General features: G+C 35.3%; 1 pseudogene; it reads right to left on the bottom strand.

The window, feature by feature from the left end:
- Positions 1-16,505: 16,505 nt before the first annotated feature.
- On the bottom strand, positions 16,506-17,235 carry LOC115499446 (annotated as a pseudogene).
- Between the last annotated feature and the right edge of the window lie 4,477 nt (positions 17,236-21,712).

Raw genomic sequence — 21,712 nt, 5'->3', positions numbered from 1 at the left:
TGGATTTAGGTTTAGGAGTAAAGATATATTAAAATATAGATAGCATTTTAGTAGATTTTATAACATCAAAAACATCAAAAGTACTTTAAATTATTTTTTCACTTTCCACTGAAATAACATACTGTTTATTTTAATGTGTCTTGGCTTACTTATGAACAATGAGATTGGGGAGATGGCTTCATAATGCTGTTTATACAATCTCTCTGAATAATAATACATGTAGAACATGTGTAGATTTTGACATGATAAGTGAAAAAAGAAACATATAATTCTTACTAAATATATATGTTTAGACATTGGTATTTGATGTGCTAGAGAAACCTTGGAATGATGCTGTCTTAGGAACTTGTAGAATTACTATATTATACGTCTCATTAACTTATCAAAATTCTATGACAGCTTTTCTTATGTTTCCTGCCTGTAAGTAATAGTCACTTGTGGGATAAATTTTGGAAGTTAGATTTTAAAGTTTATGAAAAATATAAACAATTAAAATTAGTATAATCATCAAAACCCTCAAGGCATCTACAAATATTCAGGTGAAGGAAAAAGAAAGACACGAATATACTCATCCTGGTTTCTATGCACTTGGAATGTTATATCTATAGGGGAAAATAAAATGTTACTTTTGATTAAAAATCATAATACAAATAGATTTTATTAAGTGTTTTCATGGAAAGGACTCTATGGCACAGCGTTATGATCTCCTGAAGGTTCACAAACCTCTATTTAGGAAATGGAGGTTTAAAAGAATGTAAATACTATCTAGTTCTATCTTTGGAGTATTTGTATTCAGATTCAGGGAAGAGGTTAGCCCAATGTCATTCTATGGCAGAGCAAACTCTTACCTTCTAACTCCTTCCTTTTTTTTTTTTTTTTTTTAACATTTTCATGCTGTCTTTCTTATCTTAAAATATTCATCACACAAATAAAAATACAGCCACACCATGTTGTCAGCATCATTTGACTTTTGAAGAGAGCTATTGGCCTAGGAATTGCCATGACTGGTCAGTGACTGATGAAACAGGAAACCCAGCATCATTCCATGTCTAAGGACTAATCACTGCCAGCCACTTCAAAACACCTGCTCTATATCACCACAACATGTCTCTCTTTTGCACAAATTCTCAGTGGTGTTAAGGCACTATTGAAAATTGAAAAGTGACCACTTTTCTGTGGAATGGCTGAAAACTCTTTTTCTAATGAATCAATATTACTTAGAACTAGCTGGGTCTGGAAACCACTTCTGGATGGGGAGGAGTAAATGGAATCCCTTGATTTCTATAAAGGCATTTCAGGCCCAGTGTTTATAGTATAACAAATATTATTTACCTGTCCTTAGCACACAGCCCTTATAAATTTATTTATTGCAGAAGTCTCAACTGTACAGTTTTTTGGGGAATGTTTATTGCCTGCCCCTTTGTTTTTTTATTTTATTTTATTTTTTTTTTTATTTTTTTTTTTCAACGTTTATTTATTTTTGGGACAGAGAGAGACAGAGCATGAATGGGGGAGGGGCAGAGAGAGAGGGAGACACAGAATCGGAAACAGGCTCCAGGCTCCGAGCCATCAGCCCAGAGCCTGACGCGGGGCTCGAACTCACGGACCGCGAGATCGTGACCTGGCTGAAGTCGGACGCTTAACCGACTGCGCCACCCAGGCGCCCCGAATTGCCTGCCCCTTTGAATTAGTTATTGTTTTCAAAATATTTGTTCAGTGAGGACATGTTAAATACTGTGTTACCTATCAGGTACAATAACTTTGAGTTAAGATGAATCCATTGTATTTTAGGTGTTTTTCCCCTTCCCTTCCCCTTCCCTTCCCTTCCCTTCCCTTCCCTTCCCTTCCCTTCCCTTCCCTTCCCTTCCCTTCCCTTCCCTTCCCATCCCATCCCATATTAATGAGACCTTCAAATTAATCAATTTTCAGCTTTCAGGCAGAATATGCTTAAACTTTAACTTATATGTAAACACGATTCTTTTTTCCTTTTGACAAATGTTATTGGCTATTGCTATAGTTTAATCAAAAATCTATTCTTATTGGAATTATCTTCAGTTATTCTCCTGTGACAATGAAAATTCAATACTCTCTTTTTCCTTTTAGCCCCTTCCCCGGTACACATTTATCAAAGAGTAGAATGGGTTTTGGATGACTGTGGAGTTTAGGGAATCACATTTTAGAATAGTGAAATTAATGAGTAAGAAACAAAGAGAAGCACTTCTTATGAATGACAGTGTGATAATGAAGCTGTAAACATTTCTGAAATTCATTTGGCATATGTTGACTGGTCTGGTATTTAGCTTATGTAAACACTGACTCTTGAATGACAAAAGATAACTTTTTTTAGTTGATTAATGAAAATATGAATCTTATATGATAAATTACTATATGTACTTGGAATCCAAAAAAGAGCTATCCCTAGAATGATATAAAAGGTAATGGTCTAGAACAGTGCCATCAAATAGAAATACAATGTGAATTACACGTTATTTTAAAATGTCTAGTAGACACATCAAAAAAGGGTAAAATGAAATAGGTAAAACATTTTAATTATATATTTTATATAGTTAAAATGTTATCTTTGAACTTAGAATTACTATGAAAATTAGTGGGAGGGGCGCCTGGGTGGCTCAGTCGGTTAAGCGTCCGACTTCGGCTCAGGTCATGATCTCGCGGTCTGTGGGTTCAAGCCCCGCGTCGGGCTCTGGGCTGACAGCTCAGAGCCTGGAGCCTGTTTCAGATTCTGTGTCTCCCTCTCTCTCTGACCCTTCATGCTCTGTCTCTCTCTGTCTCAAAAATAAAATAAACATTAAAAAAAATTTTTAAAAAAGAAAGAAAATTAGTGGGAGATATTTTGTTACTTTCTCATAGTAAGTTATCAGAATCTGGTATGTTTTTTTTTTTAAAAGAAAAGCTTTCATACTTTTAACCCAAGATGTTTGGAGGTTTTTCCCACATCCAGCAATTCTCCATTTTTTAACAGATATCTACAGGCTGTCCTACAAATGTAACTGAATTCTAACATTATCTACCTGAAAGTAGCATCTAAACCCATAGTTTAAGGGCTCAGTCCCACAAGACTGCCCCACTTCAGATGCCAATCACAAGTGCAAATTGTCACCTGTACTTACAACCAGTCATCATGCGGAGGTTATCCTTTCCTGGGGTTCGATAATTTGCTAAAAGGCTCACAGAACTCAGGGAAACATTTACTTATGTTTACTGCTTTCTTACATAGGACACAACTCAGGGAGAGCCACCACATAAATAACTGGGGAATCTGTTTGGGACCATATATAATTATTAGCACTTTTGTACTTTTTTTGCAGTTTTCTAAATGGAGGGTGGAAGACTGAGACCTGACTGCTTATTAGTCAAGAAAACTTTGCACCTTTTAATAATGGAAAATAGAATCCAAAACAAAAATATAATGTGCCTTTTGTTTACTTTTCTTGTGTCTGGAGGCTTGGGGACCTATGGAAATTCAGGTTAGAGCCTGAGTGGTTACTTATACCCAGAGCAGGTTAATGGGTCAGATGTGGAATTGAGTGTCCAAATTACTTAGTTGCTATAGATACCCTCATGTGATTTGGAGAAGCCAGTAGGTGCTTGGATTGTCCTGTGACCAAGGTAGATGATGTCTGTAAATTACCTGGTGATTGAGAGCACAGAAGACTATTCACTTTCTGCCCTGCAGAGGAGGCTTCATTTGTCAGGTGGCCCAGATTTGTAGATCTAGATTTGCAATACCTTACACAGCTCTCTGTAGAATTTTGGTAACTGGTGCTGGCAGAGAGCTGTTTCACTCTCATCTAGCCCTTAAGTTTAAATAAAGTGGACTCTTTGTTTACCCTTGTGTGTGTTTAGTAAAAACAGCCACTTTAGAAATAACCCTATTTGTATGGAATTCTTCCTTTTCCCACTAGTTAAAGTGTTTCATTTAAAAATAATGTTTCTACATCTAAAGAGTAAGTGTTTCCATAGGGGTCCATTGGCATAACTGAGAAATATAAAATAAATAAAATGAAGAACTATGTCAGCTGTCAAAAATAGAGCATTAATTTGTAGCTTGTACTTTGCCCTTGCAATAATACTTTGGTAATTTCCCAAGAGGTGTCAGATTTGGAACTGCAATCTTGAATTCTCAAGAAGAATCTAAATTTTAACCAATATTGTGGCTATCAATGAAAACGCTGGACAAATAGAAAAACTGAAATTCTTATTACATTTTCATGAGCACCTTAAGTGGGATGGATCAAAAGAATTTGTGTTTCATGTATTTTTATCTGAGAGAAAAAAAATATCTGTAGAAATTACTATCAGCTGATATTGTGGAAAATTATCTCAAGATCTTAATTACTGAAAAACAAGCATTAGGCAGTACATGACCCCTGGTGTGGTGTGTGTGTGTGTGTGTGTGTGTGTGTGTGTGTGTGTACTGTAATATTTTAATAGAAAGTGTTGGTATTGTTTTGCCTTAGTGAATTTATAATCTGATCACATCAAGTAATTATACCAGAGACAAATATCTAACAAATCTACTCAATCCTTACTTTGTATTAGATTGCATATCTGATCATTGCTCATTACTTTCTGCTCCTGGAATTTCTGTGTTGTCATTTTGGGTTGATTGAATAAATCATAATCAAATTTGGTTTCTTTCTTTATGAGCAAAATTAATAAGAAATGTGTACTATATGATACTATTTAAAGTCTCAGCTTATAAGAAAATATGTTGCTAAGTTAATTGTTGTTACTTCAGTTTGTAGCATTTTGGGACTTCATCTGTGCCTAGAAATATGTTAGTCCCTTGAGATACAAAAAACGAACAAGGAAAGTCTCTTAAGAAGCAGAGAGCTGGTAGAAAACAGACATGGGCATATATTGAGGAATATGTGACACTTGCCCAGGGGATTTGGAAAGGAGGTTCTGTGTGGCTAGTGAAGAAGGGAGTATGAGGAAGGAATATTTCAGAGGGGAGCAGTGTTGGGCAGTACTTTGTTCCACATGGAGGTGGGCAGTGAAATAATGGATCTGAAAGACAGATGGAATTTCATGTGATGACAAGGCATACAGGATGGAAGAGCATGATGTGTATGAGGATTGACGAAACTCATTACAATACATTGTGACGAATGGTAAGCTAGAAGTACATTAGCAGGGCTATGGGAGCAGAATCCCTCTCTGCATTAATCACAGTGTCTGACACATTAAAGGCCCTCAAATATATATGCACCTGTAGATTCCCCTGTATTTTCACATTATTTAAATCTAAATTTGTAATTAAGTTATAACTCTATATATTCTTGGAGGATAAAAATGAACAGTGGGTTTTGTTACTTTGTTCTATTATGAAGAGAACATTAGAATTGTATGTATCATTCAGTTTTTATTCAACAAATATATACTGAGTGCCTAGTATATGCCAGAAACTGATCTAGGCATGAGAATATAGCAGCCAACAAAACAGAAAATCCTGTCTTGTCATAGAGCTTAAATGTGCAGTTCCATGCTCTGTAAGAAGCATCAGATAGTGTTTGGCATTCATGGAACTGCATTGCATATACACACAACAGGAGACCAAGCAGATAAAAATAAAAACAACCACAACAAAAACCCCCTGTCATTCATTCACAAACTCATCAAACAAATATTTGCTGAATTCTAATTATGTACCAGGCATTATGCCTAAGGCCTACAAAATTAGAAAAATAAATAAAGCACAGGGAACATGATAATATGTAGACTTTGTAGTTTATTTGGTTGAAGTAACTTTAAAAACTATCCTATAATATTAAAATTGATCTTTGTAAGCATTAGTTCCTTACTCTGGCCTTTAAGTTTTCATCATTACTTATATGCAGATCTATAAGCAGTTTGGAAGAGTGTTAAAAATACTATTACTACTTTATAGCTGTTGGAATTACTGTGAAATATTTGAAAGCCTGTGATCATTTACTTGACAAAAGAGTGTATTATTGTTCAGCCAAAACTACTGCGCTCTGTCCTCAGAGATGTATTACTATAATGAATATAAATAAAGTAGACTATAGTATAAGCATAATGAGTTTAATGTTGTTTTATGCCTATAGTCAAAATCCTACCGATTTTAATTGCTTTAAGAAAAGTTTATATTTTTAGTCTGCTCAAAAATAAAGGGGATGAAAGTTTCAGGGGCATATCAGTTCCCCTCCAATAAAGAAGATATTGATAGTCGAAGCCGTGGATCTATTTCCTTGGACTGTGATAATTAGCATACACAGAGCAGAATGCATTTTAGCAAAAATATTTGCAATCCTATCAGGAGCTCATGTTTCAGAATTTAAGTCAGCTGAGTTTAACTGAAAGACATGTTAAGAGACTTGATGGAAATATTTAGTTGGAATTTAGCTATGTGAAAAAACTTTTTCTGAATTTCATGGGTCTTTTTCTTATGTTGTCACCATTGCAGGTTCTGATATAACTCTTCAAATAATCACATCTGCATCCATTTTAAGTGCAAAGACTGTGGATTTGTAGAGTAACTTAGGATCGTATTTTGATTTATGTCTAATAGTATAATGCATTTGCCAATAATCTTCATTTGTATTGTTCTTATTTTTACCTATCTGGTAGGTTATATTTCCTACCACCTTTTTAGTTCAATGATCAAAATAGTGCCATTGAACACTTGCTGTGGTAACTAACCATTGTAAGGTGGTACCTAGAGTATAAGGAAAGGCCCTTTGGTTCATGAATGTCTCCAATAGCCATGCTTTTCCAGTATACTAAGATTTGCCTCTTTAGAGTAAGGCTGTGGTCACTGATTGCATGTTTCCTGTTAGAGGAAGTGACCATCTAGGTTTTGCCATGAGCAGAAGGCTGTGTATTGGCTTGTAGACAGAACCTTAGAGAAGTATGGGACATGGGAAGATGGACCAAGAAGTTTCTAGGTGTGGTTCATGCTTTGTGATCTTGGAAGCTGTATTGTACTTATTATGTAATTAATAAAAATGATAGATTATTTGATCTTTCTATGAGATAACACTCCTCTAAGGACACATTTTCTCATTTAATTCACATAGCAACCCTTTGAGATAGGCCACTCACTGTATAAAGGAAACAAATAAGCACAGAGAGTAAAAAATAAATGGAAATATTAATGATATATTTTGAAGGGCTTTCATTTGTTGAGTGTTTGATATGGAGAAGCACATGACTTACCTCATTTAACCGATACATTTAATCTTTAGGAGGTGCGCATACTTATTGTCTCCATTTTCAAATGAGGAAATTGTTTTACTGAGAAGACAACATGCCCAAGATCCCATAAATAGAAAGTGCCAGAGCTGTAATATAAACCCAGATATTGTTGCCTTCTTTTCCTTTAGAGGAAGAAGGGCTAATTTTCCTCTTTCCTTAGCATCTTAACCTAGCCAAACCCTGTACTGGGCATTATGGAAAAATGGATTATAAGCAGAAGACACTTGAACAACTTACTGTCTGATTAGAGACAGGATCAGAATATTGAAAGGTGAAGAGAGAAGACAACTGGAAGAACAGGATCTGAGTGACGGAGCTGTATCCCGGGGAAACAATGTGGTCTAGGGAAAGTGCACACAGATTTTAAAATCTGATAGAGCTGAATTTACCTTCCAGTTTCATTGCTTCCTAATTGTGTACTCATGGGAAAGTTATTTAGCTTCTCTGAGCATCTACTTCTCCAACTGTGTATTCACGAGAAACTGTAAGTAAATTAACATCAATAGCTACCATTTATTAAGGGATTAATGTGTGCCAGACATCAATTTGAAGAACTGTGTGTAATTTTTCCCTTTGACCCTTAAAGCAACCTTTCAAGGTGAGCCTCATAACTTCTGTTTCATAGATGAGAAGCTGAGTTTTAGAGAAGTTAACTTACCCACAGTACTGTGGAAGCAGTGCAGTAGGGATTCAAATCTATGTGATATGATAAGAGATTTTTGCTCTTGATACTTATTAACCAACTTATTTAACCTTCTGCTCTCAGTTTTCAAGAAGAGCATCTAGTAATCATAGATGTTTCAGAAACATTCTTATAGAGAATGTTAACTTGCTTTATCCCCTCATGTTATTGAGGGGGGAGTTGAGGGCCAGAGAAATGAAAAGCCATACCATGGTCCAGCTCATAATGCCAGAACTAGGGTGGATACTCAGATTTGCAGTGCCTTTTTTTTTTTTTTTTTTTTTTGTCAGTACCACACGATTTGCATTAGTCAAAACTTTGAAGAAAAAAAATAAAAGCTTTGGTAAAGAATAACATGTTTCTAGGGGCGCCTGGGTGGCGCAGTCAGTTAAGCGTCCGACTTCAGCCAGGTCACGATCTCGCGGTCCGTGAGTTCGAGCCCCGCGTCGGGCTCTGGGCTGATGGCTCGGAGCCTGGAGCCTGTTTCCGATTCTGTGTCTCCCTCTCTCTCTGCCCCTTCCCCGTTCATGCTCTGTCTCTCTCTGTCCCAAAAATAAATAAACGTTGAAAAAAAAAAAAGAATAACATGTTTCTTAAGAAATTTGACTCTATTATAAAATTTAAGGCTGTAACTCCTAGAATTTTTTTAAGATCAGTAATTAAAGAAAATACATGTTTTACTCCATTAAATATTCATTCTTAGTTAACTCCTGTGTTCCTTAGAGGAGTTCCTCACAGATGTTCAATAAGATAAATATCAACAGATACATCCTCTGATTATAGAAGTTCAGAACTTGACATGCCCTAAATTGTACTGTTTTTGACAGCTTTATTGTTTTGTTGTTCTTCTCCTGGTCTAATTGAACAGCAAGGAGGTGAGATGAAATGGGTCTAGCATTTTCTCCTACCCCTTTTTCTGTGTTACCTCTTTGTGCTCCAGAGAAACAAACCAAAAAGCACCAGTATTGATTCAGGAGCATTACATGTGCTTGGCTATGGTGAGACAGAAATTGTAACCGCAGAAGTTGGAATTTTTTACAGGAATATGTAGTGCAGAGCCTAAGTGCTCAAGTCATGGACTTAGACCTGGATCCAAATCTAGGTTCAGTCATTGAACAGATGCATGGTAATTGGGCAAGCTACTTACCCTCTGTGTCTTAATTTCTTTGTTGACAAATTGAGAACAAGCTTTTACGTAACAGTACTTATACCATATTTATCTTATAAACTTAAGTAGGAGATTGTATATATAAAATACTTGGAACATAGTAAGTACTAGATTAACATTAGCTCTAAATATTAGTGTCACAGTAATATTTGGCTTCACAGAGCTCTGAGAATAAAATCACATTTTCTAGCTGTTCCTTGAGGTTATCCTTTATTCAGGTCAAAATTGTTAGAAGTTCTGTTTCATTCACTTCGTCATTCATTCCTTTATTCATTTGGACCCTCAAACTTTGTACCTCCTTGTCTTTGATTTCTTCTTTAAAAAATGTTAGAGGGGGGTGATATCCATTTTAAATGACTTTTGTGAGGAATAAATAAGCATATGTATTATCTTAGGCTCTGATACATGGGAAACAACTAGTTGATGGTAGCTGCTAATATTTTTTTTTATCATTAGTTCTGTGTTTCTCGAGAAAGCAACTATCTAGATATTGCTAGTGGTTTAATTTATGTCTTTCCTACCTGTCATAGGACATTTAGCTGCTTCCTGTAGAGCTATTTAATAAGATAGTGACTTTCTACAACTGAGAGACTATACGATGAGATGAATTTTTTGAAAATCAGTGAACCAAGCTGCCAAATATTAATTTTGAATCCTGCAGGTATGATAATGATAAAATAGGTTAATTCAAGAACCAATTCTCACATTCAATTGAAATGTTATCACAGTGCACTTTGTATGAAAAAGAGTGCCTGTGACATAGGTTTAAAAATAACTTGGTGAGTGAATTGCTAATTAAACAGTAAAAAGGGGGCTCCTGGCTGGCTCAGTCAGTAGAGCATCAGACTCTTGATCTCGGGGGTCATGAGCTCAAGCCCCACATTGAGTGTAGAGATGACTTAAAAATAAAACCTTAAAAAAACAGTAAAAAAACACAAAACAAATAAACCTGTGTAGTTGAACTTTTTCTCAAGTTCTTTCTACTGAGTTACTGCTTTTAGTCATTCACTCCTTCATTCACTTAACTGCATACATTGAGTGCTTCTTATGTGGCAGTTACTGTGGAATTGAGGACGTTTGGTAGTTCTCAAGGAACCTATAATTTAATGAGAGGATCAGACACTAAATAATCACTAAATAAATGATAAATTTAAATTTCGGTAGGTTTACAATTGAGAGATGTGCTCTTGAAAGTGGGATTTGACTTCGTCAAGAAGGTCAGAGAAGGACGCTCTAGCAAGGCATGCTGGATATGAGATCTAAAGGAGTTTATGTGTAGCTAAGGATCACATTCTGTATCAACTCATGAACTATGTCACAGTTCTGTATTTACTGCAATCTCATTCTCTAAAGTGATTGATTTGAACAGACAGTGAAGGGCAAGACTGTCCTAATGACTTGATTGTATTCTATTCTACTTCTAACCTCCAAAATGGAAAACTGCACAGGTAGGAGGTCAGAATAGTATATAATGCAATCAGCCATTAAGAAAGGTTTCCCCTTCTCTCTACTCAAAACAATCAATCAGGATAGTCACATGTCTTAATGGGAACACAGAACCAAAGTGTTCTTGTTCTCCTTTGATTAGCTGATTATCACAGCACTTCATTGCCTGATTTTTCCCCATGAAAATAAATAAGGATAGGATGCTAACTGTGTTTTGCATTTTTCTTTTAAAATTCCAATCACTGTGTAGCTGCATAATCTGGATTTTATTTTTGAACAATCCCTTTAACATGAGTTGGATCATCTAAATCTTTTCTTCAAAAATATGTTTAAGAAACAAAAGTTCATTATTAATTGTAATTAATTATGTAATTATGCAACTATGTTACAGTAGAGGATTCAAATCAAATTACTGAATGTTCTTTCCTACTTGAATTCGGCAAGAGTGTAAGGAACACGTTCCCAGAGTAAAGACTGTCCCAGAGTAAAGTTGATAAAGTTCCTAGAGATTAAAATAAAGCGCCAAGGTACCAGGTAAAATGCTTATCATAATATTTGCCCTGAGGCTTCTTATGGTGAGTTAATATAACTAAGAAATCTCCTAGAGCCAGTGTGCTGCAGGTATCTGAAGGCAGATGACTGTTTGGGATGAGAATGTCAGGATCTTGCTAATCCTCTGATTGCAGTCCAGGAAAGTGATGGAAATGATGTTCACAGGTGACTTTCAGCCAGTGTATCATTTGTACCTGGGCGTTTATGTCAAATCTGGTACAACTCCTTTCAAACTAATCTGACACAATCATTGGTTAGAATAATTTGAAGCCATTTTTACTTTGCAGTATAAAATTTTGAGTCCATAAAGCTGGATTTCCATGCCAGCCATGGCAGTTTAAAACAGCATGACTTGGGGCAAGCTACTTAACCTATCAGAATTTCTTAGTTATTCTTCTGTAAGTTGTGACTGTTTATACATATTTCAGAAAATTTTTGTGAGGGGAAAATGTAATGTTTGTGGCGGTTACTGTAATGCTTGGGACACGGAAAGAACTTAATAAACTCTGGCTTTTCTTTTTTTATATAAAATATGTAAGCATACAATATAATTATTACTCATAGTTGAATTATTTGTTCAGCACATGCTTGTTCTTTTCTCTTTATCTTCTGTTACTTAGAATTCTCCTTTTTGTATTTACTAGGATACAGGGATCTTTGATGATAGACCCACATTATCTTATATTTTGATAGGCATACTTTGCTTCTTTGCTAGTGTTTATATGTTCTGGACAAGACCTATATGCATTGAAGCAGTCAAGGATTTCAATGTAACCAAATTAATGTGTGATCATTATTTTGGAAGCATTTTCCATAGGCTTCTCCTCTTCAGAATAGAACACATCATTTTTACCAACTTTAGGTAAACTAGTATAGAAAAATAATCTATCAGTGTTTCTTGTTTGTAATATATGAAGGATATTTTAAATATAAATATTTTAATTTCTGCAATTTTCTGTACTTAATAGGAATCAGTAAAAAAAACAAACTATTATATAGAGAAGCCATATTTCTTTTATCAGGTATTTTCCCCTTTGATCTATGAGTTCTCATTACTTGCTTTTTGTTTATGCATATTAGGTGATTAATTCAGGAGAGAACTAAGTAAAGATCCTCCCCCCCCCCACTGCCCACCATTTGTCCTTGGCTTTATTTTTAATATTCCAAGAGTAGGAAGGAATGATAAAAGGCAAGAAAGAATCCCTGTGATGCTTGTCTAACACATCTATCATTGCATTTTTATGTTGTCAAAACAGATGGTCCTGTGTGTATACCAGAATTAATCAGTAAAGACAGAATAATGCAGTGGTTTAGTAGTTGGATTGTGGAGTCCAACTCTGGAATCTGGACTGAACCCTGGCTGTATAATTTTGTAAACAGAGTCATCTGTAAAATGAGGTTTAGGATAGTGCTTCCTATTTGATAGGTGTGATATAATGATTCAATGAAATAATGACTATAAAGCATTTAGTGCAGTTTTGTAGGCCTTTTAATCATAATTTAAGAAGCCCAGCCTGGAACTAGGAATTTGAAGATCTTTCTAGATACCATAGGGAATTGTGAGGTAGGTGGTCAATGGAGCATCCTTCAGGATAATGTAACAAATTGCCTTTTGTCAGTCTGGATCACAGAAGCCATATGTCTACTTTGATCTCTGTGACTCGATAACTTTCAAAGTAGAAGACTGCTATAAATTTAATGAAAGGTTAATTGTAATTTTGACTTGACAAGCAACTTAATTGGCACATAGTGTACCTATATCCAAATGTACAGTAGTGAACCAAATTTTGAGGACTGATGCTTAGGATATGGGGGAAAATACCATGTTCAATGAACAGTTTTGAAGCTGACTAATAATCTGTGTCAATGACAGTTACACAAAGTTTATCCAAGTCAATGGGCAGAGACATTTGTTAAGAACCTTTTCAGACTTAAGAATTTCATTTTCTAATTTATAAACATGAAATATACGATTTTTATTACCGGTGTGGTTACTCATGCCACTCTAGATGCTAACCTTCATTTTCTAAACAAGTGAGAAATCAGTTCAGATTTTCATTTGGTGGCTTTAATTTCAATCCCTTCAGCCCCATCTAAATGAAAACCACTCTGCCTATGGAATACTTGCTCTGTTCTTCCTGCCTCATGGTTTTTCCCTCCATTTTCTAACTGCTAATCCTTTTCCAATCCTTATCTTTCCTTCCCTACTTTCTAAATATTGCTGAGGAGGCAGGGAATACTAAAGGATTCCTCACATGTGATCCCTCTGTTCCTTGCAAACTTAATTCTCTCCTATGAAAGAGAATTCTATCCCATAAAAAAGGATGATTGGGATTTTCAGATTTTAGATGCCTTTCCAACATGGAGTCTGCCTTAACTCTTAGTTCCCATTCTTTGACATATGATAGTAGCCGTTTGTCTTCTGTTACGTAGTTTTTTGTCCAGGCTTCATAAGGCTAGGTTAGCACTGTTTTTTAGGAAGAAAGTATGCTATGACAGGTTGATATGTTTCCCCATACATTTTGTTTTTGATGGCATGTCAACACCTGAATTTTCCTTTCCTTTCATAAGCCTTACTCAAGAAAAACCATGAAACCTTTTTCACAGTTTTTTCTATTAATTTATATTCTATTTCCATTTTTATACTTCAGGTTGTGTTTTGCTAAGGTATAACTAAAAGACTAAGGTATACCTAAAATAAGTACGGTATTACTAAAATTGTACTGTCTTTCAACTTGGTTTCACAGTTAGGTTCAATTCAGAATGTCTTTATTGTTTTTAATTTAGTGCAACAAGCATTAAATATTGGTTAAATGTTTAATGAATTAGCTACAGATAATATTGCTTCCACAACTAATTTCCTTGATCTGTGATAGCATATTTTAGGTTGTGCCAGATCTCATTGTTCTATGCTATATTGAGATAATTAGCTATGTAACTACAGGACATATTCTGATCAAGTAATACCTTGCAAGGCAGAACACACAAAACAGTTTAAGGGCATAGATTTAAAGTAGGGTATGGGGCACCTGGGTGGCTCAGTCATTTAGCATCCTACTTCAGCTCAGGTCATGATCTCACAGCTCATGAGTTCAAGCACTGCTTTGGGCTCTGTGCTGACATCTCACAGCCTGGAGACTGGAGCCTATTTCAGATTCTGTGTCTCCTCTCCCTCTCCCCCTCCCCCACTCATGCTCTGCTCTCTCTCAAAAATAATAAACATTAAAAAATGTATATATATAAAGATAAAGTAGGGTAAATGTTCCTTCATGATGTCTATATTTTTCTTTAAGCATAGATTAATATAACCGTGTAGAGTCAATTTGCTACCAGTACAACTCTAATTTCACCTCTTTTTTTCCCATTTATCATAATTATTTAACCCAAATAGTACCAGCATATATATGTGCACATTTGATAACTACTTAAAAAAAACAATTAGGTAAAACTATTTGAAACAATTTGTTGGCCTGTTTGCAATACTTTCATATTTCAAAGTAGCACATGGCAATGAAAACTTTGAATATGTGGTAACATCAGACATTGGCAGGTGGATCAACATCCAAAGTAGGGTGAGAGTGGCAGTAGTCATTAAGAACATAAGCTACATACAGAGTCTCATATTTGCTTCCTTTCCTCTTTCTTAAAATAATAATCCAGCATTTATATTGCACTTACTAAGTGTCAAGGGTTACTCCGAACACTTATGAATGTTACCTATTATTATTCTCATTTTACTCTTAAAGAAACAGTCACAGAAAGGTTAAGAAACTTGGCCAAGGTCACAAACAAGTGGCTAAGTCAAGATTCAAACCCAATGCAGAGTCCATATCCTTACCTGCTATGCTAAGTTTAGGTTGCTGGGTTAGAATCCTAATGTGGCTCCTTACATTGTGTGACCACAGGACAAGTTTCTGAGTATTTCTGGGCCTCGTTTTTATCATTTGTATAATGGGGGGCAATAATACTATGTTATTTTGTAACTAAAATGTACTTAGTGTAGTATATACCTAGCATACAGTTCTTTTGAAGAATATTGTTTCAAGTTTATGTGGCATGGAGGACAGGTACAATCACCACTGCCTGAATCAGACTTTAACAGTAGAAGCTGTCTCCGTGGCCAACACTAGAGTGCCATTTTGGCTCCGTTTCTTGTTTCTGGGCACCCTCCTCTAACTCATTGCCTTTTATGGCCTTTGTCCCTCCTGTGACTACAACTGTAGTGCTTCTTCTCCCACTTAAAACACCAGGAGTTTCAATTTACTCCTTTGCTAATTCTTAAGAGATGATGTCAATGTGGCTGATATTTAATTGCATTGGAAATAAAACAATAGAAATGAAGCTATTAACGGGATGGATCTTTTTCTGGATTTAAGCCTTTGAAGAGGAAGAATTCCAAAGAAAAATAAAATAGAATTTGAGCAGAGATTTTAAGAAATTTCTAAGTTATGTTATCCCAGAATGTATTCTTCCTACACCAGTATATCCATAGGTATCTTAGATGTATTTTGACAAATCATACCTTTCTTCATGAAAGAATGATCAAAGAATATTTATAAAATTGAGTGTTATGGCAGGTAAATCTGAGATATCCTTTATTATTCTGTCTAGGAAGACAGTTACAGTTTGGTTCATGTTTTTTCCCATTAATCGCTTTTTTTTTTTTTGATGGGAAAAAATGTTTAATTACCTACTCAATCCATTTGGTGTATTTCAAAAGGTGCAATACTTTTCTTCATTTATCAGTAAGAGAAGTTAGAAATTAACTTCAAAAAAAATAAGCAAATGGCAAACAAATTTCCTTGAAAGTCACAGTCACATATGGAGTGCATCCTAGAAAAGACGAGGGGCAAGACAGGTTCCACCCACTTTCATGATTTCATCAAGTACTGGACCTACTCAAGGGTGGAGGGAAAAGGCAGCTTTCAAAAAGGAGTATGTTATTAAACTAGTTATTATTACTAACTCCTTCCTAAGAGCACCAGGTGGGGAACAGATGTTCTAAACTAGTTCTAGGAAATGGAATGTGGAATCAGTCCATCCTCCTCCCTTAAGGGCTGTCCAATGGTTACTGAATTAAAAAAAAAAAAATGACTAAATAAAAACAAACCCCACATACAGTTCCTCCCCCAAAAAAGAAAGATAAATAAAAACAAAACAAAAAAAACAAAAACAAAATCAAACCCTTAAGTGTCCCAGATGATTCTCCAGAGTGGATGGAGCCCTGGAAGCAGCCCCAACAACCCAAGTTAGTCTGTTACAGAGTCATCACAAGCATGCCTTGCTTTTAGACAAAAAAACAAAATAAAACAAAAACCAAATTGTTACAACAAAACAAAAACTCATACTAATCATTTTTCTGACAATACACAATTACTGAAATTAACCAGTACTGAGAGGAGGAAGGGGACCATACCTATGGGCCTTGTCTCACACTAGTGCATGTGGGTAGGTGCAGGGCATTTGTCATTATTGCAAAAACAAATTTTAATTTTCAATCTTTAGTTTGATTTAACATTGCTTTTAGTACAATGCTGACACCAGCTGTGCAGAAAGGGCTCGGGGGATGTTCATAGCAGCACACACCTCGGGTCTTCTTCGGCACTGGAGGCTCCAGGGCAGCCAATATTGCTTCATCAAAAACATCCGTTAGGCCTTTCTGTGTGAGTGCAGAACACTCCACATACTTGACCACCTTCAGGCCACGGGGCAGCTTTTCAGCAGTCTCTGGAGTGACAGGCTTCTCTTTGTTCTTGGCAAGTTTCTCAATCGTAGAGGGGTCATCTCGGAGATCAATTCAGGTCCCAACAAGCAAGAAAGGAGTCTGTGGACAGTGGTGAGTTACCTCAGGCACCCACTTCTCCTTCACATTTCCAAATGAGAATGGAGAGACCACTGAAAAACAGACTAGAAATACATCGGTTTGTGGATAACTCAGCGGTCGTAATCTGTCATAATCCTCTTGCCCTGCAGTATCAAAAAGTCCAAGAGTATATGGCTCTCCACCAATCATAACTGTGACTGCATAGTTGCCAAAAACAATCGGTACATACTCCGATGGAAATTTATTTGTTGTGTAGGCTATCAGGAGACATGTTTCACCAACGGCACCATCGCCCACAACAACACACTTAATTGTCTCCATTGGTGAAACAGTTTTGTAACCACTTTAAATATTTCAAATTGAATGATGACCTCAGCTTCTCCCCGGGGCTCCCATTAATCACTTTAAGAGTATAGGATTTTAGAAGCCACTGATAATACTCAGAAGAATAATAATCTTTTCTAACAGGCAATTATGAATTAACTTTTTGATTAAGTGGTTCAGAATTTTTGTATGTGCTTTTGACTTTATTTTGTTTATTATTCATACTGTTAAAATTGAATGGAATGAGTGAATAGCCTGAATTCTGCAATTGCCTTTTCAGAATTAAGCCATCCTAAATTACAATTATGAATATTGTTTAAAATTGGGAATACACTTTCTGAAAATGAAGATAAAATTTCAGGTATCTTGGGCTAATTTTAAGAAACATTTCAGATTATGAATTTTTATGAGTATCACAATGTAGTTTGAAAGTAATAAAAAATCAAGAACATGTTTATATATGTTTAATGAAAAACAAATATACAAAATGATGAAATCTGATACATCTTTGCCTCATGCTTGTAAATCTATGGAAATGCCTTCTCTACTCCTCAGGCTTTTCAAGAAGTTTGCTGGAATATTGCTGATAGATGCATTGTATATTATAACAGAATGAAATTTTGATACTAAATGAATAAATTAGTTGAGAAAAAGGAGCCAGAAGAAGGATAATTAATTATGGAAATTAATGTCACTAAGATACTTTTTATGAGTTAGTTTGAATTTGTTATATTTTACATAAAATATAATTTTTTAATGTTTATTTATTTATTTTGAAAGAGAGAAATAGAGCTCAAGCAGGGGAGGGGTAGATAAAGAGAGAGAGAATCCCAAGCTGGCTCTGCACCATGAGCACAGAGCCCGATGAGGGTATCGAACCCACAAACTGTGAAATCATAACCTGAGCTGAAACCAAGAGTCAAATGAACAACTGACTGAGCCACCCAGGCACCCCTAAAATATAATTTTATTAAAAGGTGCACATATTAAGTGTGAGCTTCAACCTTGTATCAGTAGATGAGAATTTCAATAGATGTTTATGATAATATTTAATCTGTTGCCCCATTGTTGATTGAAAAGAACTTACATATTGATTAAAATGTATATATCTATCAAATAAGATCATTTTTAAGACTGTCAAGTTGTTCCCCAGATTTGTGAATGCATCTTTGTTAGAATATAAGGCTACTTGCACTCTAAAATGTTCTTTATCTTTCATGGAATAGTTGATTAATAGTAACTTGAATGGCTATCTTCTAAGTTTTTTTTTAAACAAAAAATTAAGGATTTATTTTTAAAGGAAAATTATTGTGACAATCCAAAATATAAAATGTAGCCATTATAGTCTTTGGGTGTTTTCTGAATAGTTGTTTTCATAGTTACAGGCCTTTCTGGTACTGAGAATAGGCTATTCAAATTTAAAATATGGAAACCTCAAATAGTCAAAAATGGCCAGGGCACTGTAGTGTTCAACTTGTCAAAGTGTTGTTTTTGGTGTACTAGGAGAAAACTCAGACTAATGGGTTTTAGAAAGGCTTTCAATAGTAAAAATTAAAGCCAATGAGATTACCCACAAATTATTTTTGTCTCTGTTCTCCATTTTAGAACAAGGACTGGCAGCTGTTTTCTTTTAAGGACGAGATATTAAATATTTTAGAGTATGTTGGACATACAGTCTCTGTTGCAACTCCCGAACTGTGCCATTATAACTTGAAGGCAGCCATAGACAATACATAAATGATGAGTGTGGTTGTGTTCCAATAAAACATTATTTATTGACACTTAAATATGAATTTCATGCAATTTGTGTATGTTACAAAATATTCTTTTTTTTTGCCATTTAAAATTGTGAAATGATTTTTAGTTTGTAAGACAAAAATGGCTGGTTGAATTTGTCCTGTGACCTTAGTTTGCCTTCTCTTGCCTTAAAGAGCAACGAAAGGCGCCCTGTTATCTTTATATCCCCAAATACTTAGCACATAATAGGTATTCAACAAGTGTAAGGCAGATAACTACTCTGATGTATTTAATTTTGAATTTAATATTGATTTATTTCTAATATTGAATTTTTCTTAGCAAATAAAACTTTCCTTGTGTTTATTTCCACCATATTTATGAACATATGCACATATATATATATGCATACATACCCTTTTCTTAATTTTATATACATACATATAACATATATATATATATACACACACACACACACACACACATACACACATACATACATATACACATTAAAATTTTTTTAATGTTTATTTATTTTGAGAGAGAAAGAGAGACAGATTGCAAGTATTGGAGGTGCAGAGAGAGGGAAACACAGAATCTGAAGTAGGCTCCAGGCTCTGAGCTGTCAGCCCAGAGCCCCACTCAGGCGGGGCTCGAACCCGTGACCAGAACTGCAAGATCATGACCTGAGCCAAAGTTGGACGCATAACTGACTGAGCCACCCAGGCACTCCTACACACACACATTTTAAACAGTTTCATTGGGGTATAATTTATATACCATAGAACTGACCTGTCTTAAGTATATAATCCAATGCTTTTAGTAAATTTACTGATTGTGCAGCCATAACTATAATATAGTTTGTGAACATTTCCATCATCCCCAAAAGATTCTGTATGTATTTGCTGTCAGTCTCTGTTTATATGTATGTAAATAATCAGTGGATTAATGTATGTTTCCATTCTATTATGCAGATCAAGAATTCAGAAGACAAATTCATGGAGACAGGTCAAGACTTGTGCTCTTGGCACTTTACAATTATGAACTCGTGTAGTTTTCATCTAACTTAATGTGTTGTTTCTATTACAATCTTCATTTTACCCATAAGGAAACTGAACTAAGTTGCCCAAGTTTACTCAACTTACAGAGTGACATCAACTCAGCTATTGCATGGAGGTACAGAGTTTTAAGATGAAGCAATATGGTTCCAGGGTCCATGATTTTAATCACTTTGAGTATAGAATTTTAGAAGCCATTGATAATACAAGAATAAAAAATAATCCTTTGTAACAGGAAATATGAATTAACTTTTGGCTTACCATTTTAGGCAAGCAATAATTTTCATCAAAATCATAACTTCAGCCCTCCTTAATCATATATAAATAAGAATCATTAGTGAGAATAAATCAACTGATATTTTGGATATATACTTGCACATAGAAGACAATTATTCTGCTACACAGGACATGTGCACTTACAATATTTCCAGTGTTATGATAAGTGCTATTATCCATCTCTCAAATATATATCATTTGAAAAGAACTATTAAGTAAAACTGTAAATAGGACTAATTTTTCATAGCATGAAACTTCTACCTCAGTACTTAGCTTACATAAGTAAGCCTATTTATTTATTTATTTATTTATGCACAAGCGTGTGAGTGTGGGAGAGGCAGAGAGATGGGGAGAGAGAGAATCCCAAGGAAGCTCTGTGCTAGCAGCACAGAGCCCAACACAAGGCTCAATCTCACAAATCATGAGATCATGACTTGAGCCAAAATGAAGAGTCAGACCCTTCACTGACTGAGTGACCCAGGCATCCCCAGCCTATTTATTTTTGTCAGCAACTAAAATGTTTTGTTTACAATTATTTTACAATTTCCATTTATCCTACTTTTTTTTATAAATTTGTCAAAAATATTGCAAAGAACAGTTAATAATCAGCAATAATTGTATATACAACTCTCTCTAAGCATAGATATCCCAAAAAATCATTTTTGTTTTTAAGGGAAATGTTAAGTGTGACTATTGTGTTTTTGTACTATATAATTGTGTTTATATACTGTGTATATTTTCTATGTCTTTGCTCCTCTAAGTATAGATAATAAACATTCGTATAAAAAATGGTCTTATTTGATTTTGATGCAAACTGTTACAGGAATGAAAATTTAGGAAATTGCCAATTTCACATTCTTGACAAGATCCTATTCTCCTTTAAAGATTTCACATGAGTTTTCTCTAAGAACCACATTTCCTTCAAGGCTACCTGATTCCCAGTGGTTCTCTAGCACTTTCTGCTTTGTTCTTTCTCTTAGGCATCAGACCTGATCACAGCCATCAGCCATCTTCCTGAGGAGTTTGACCCCACTGATTAGCTCCACCGTCCCTTTCTTTGTGAACCATTCTCATTACCACAGCCACCTGTGAGAGTGGGTGGAGGAAGAAGGGCTGAGGCTATCACATGGCTTGTCTCCAAATTGAAGTTTTTGAGGCATCATGTTTTTTTCTAAACTGGCATTTCACTTGATTGCATTGATTTTCTTCCTCAATGAGGAAACAGAGCCTCAAGATCTAGTAAGCAGTGTGCAGTGGTTAAAAATGTGTTTTCAATCCATCCTCACTGCTTGTTGGCTATGGTCTTGAGAAAGTTATCTAATTTGTTTAAGCTTCAGTTTCTTCATCTCGAATCCTATTAGGAGGCTAATAGGAGCTACTTTGAACACTAAGTGAAATAATATCTA

The sequence above is a fragment of the Lynx canadensis genome, chromosome D4 (assembly GCF_007474595.2).
Source record: "Lynx canadensis isolate LIC74 chromosome D4, mLynCan4.pri.v2, whole genome shotgun sequence".
Lineage (NCBI taxonomy): Eukaryota > Metazoa > Chordata > Mammalia > Carnivora > Felidae > Lynx > Lynx canadensis.
This window is presented reverse-complemented; position numbering and strand designations above follow the sequence as displayed.